The following is a 1,780-nucleotide window of genomic DNA, read 5'->3' on the forward strand; positions in this document are numbered from 1 at the left end:
CTTTAAATGTTTGATGGAATTCACCTGTAAATCCCTCAGGCTCTGGAGAATTTTTCCTAATGAGTTCATTGATGGCTTATTCAATTTCTTTTTTCTTAGATGGGATAATTTAAGTGTTTTAATTCTTCTTCTGTTAATCTGGGCAGTTTATATTTCCATAAATATTCAACTATTTCACTAAGATTGTCAAGTTTTTTGACATGTAGATGGGCAAAATAGTTCTTAATTATTGTTTTAATATCCTCTTCATTGGTGGTAAATTCATCCTTTTTATTTTTGATATTGATAATTTTGTTTTCTTCTTTCTTTTTTTAAAATTAATTAACCAAAGATTTATTTATTTTATTGAAATTTACTTCTGCTCCTACTTACATGTGATTAGGGCCTCCATGACTTGGTAAATGTCTAAAAACAAACTCAGTCACCTAATCTTCACATTGAAAGTAAATGTACCTATGTGAAGTCTGAGGGTTGTCAAGGAAGAAGAGAATGAGAGCAGGGAAAAAGAATAGAATGGAGTTCTCCCATTGGTAGAAAAATAGAGTACACTATTTTCTTATTACTTGTCTTAGGAGAAGTATCATTCTAGTCTTGAAAAAAGTTCTTGACAGAACTTCTCTGAGAAATAAATATTTTTCTATACAGTCAGCTAAACATATTACATCCTCCATGGTGGAATGCCTGGGTCTAATTAAAGTGGCTGAGATTCACAGTAATTCACATTTGAATAAATAAAGATGACTTACTCTCACAGTTAGCTCTGTGAAGACATTAAATTTCCAAAAACGAATGTTTTTGCTAGAATAAATTTACGTTCCCCTTTCTAATCCTGCCCACGACCTGCTCTTTCATATCACCAATTTGCCACAGGGAAAATTAAATCCAGGGATGTACTGGCAGATGTTTATCAACAGGCTTTCTAAAAACCTGTGACAATTCCACAACTAATCTACATCATTTCAATTTTCTCTATCACTATATATATATGTGTATATATATATATAAATACATACATATATGTATATACATATATAATCTATATACACATGTATACATACACATACATATGTGTATATATATATGCACATACATGCATATATTATTTCTTTTGTTCCATATTTACCTATTATAAGCAAATTTTTAATATAGATTTAAAATTTTTTGAGTTTCAAATGTGTATTCTGATTAAATATGTGAGATCATGTGAAACATATTTCCGTAGTAACAATGTTGCAAAGGCACAGGCACATAAAACCAAGAACAATGCCGAAGTAAGAAAAGTGTACTTTGATCTGCACTCAAACTTCCCCAATTCTCTCTTGGGAAGAGGAGAGCATTTTTTATCATGGATACTTAAAGATGGTCTTGGATAATTGTCTTGATCAAAGGAGTTAAGTCTTTCAGAGTTGATCATTGTTATAATATTCCTGGTACTTACACGAGATATAGGGAGTGATATTGAAATTGTACAGGGATATTCAGCAGCAGGTTATTAGTGAATCTTTAGATTTACTTTGGTTGGGTAGAGCCAAGATGGTTGAATAAAGTCAAGGACTCAAAAGTCCCCTCCCAGTACTTCAAAATGCTTACACAATGAGTCTAAGGAAAATCTAATTTGATAGAACCCGTATTGGGACAATTTTTCCACTGAAGACAATTTACAAGACGGGCAGGAAAATCCTGTTGCCCCTGTGTGAGAGAGGAGCATAGTCCAGTATGTACATAACTTGAACACACAAGAAACAGGCCTGGGATAACTGAACCAGTGGCAACAGTGGCA

The sequence above is a fragment of the Notamacropus eugenii genome, assembly GCF_028372415.1.
Source record: "Notamacropus eugenii isolate mMacEug1 chromosome 2 unlocalized genomic scaffold, mMacEug1.pri_v2 SUPER_2_unloc_1, whole genome shotgun sequence".
Taxonomy (NCBI): domain Eukaryota; kingdom Metazoa; phylum Chordata; class Mammalia; order Diprotodontia; family Macropodidae; genus Notamacropus; species Notamacropus eugenii.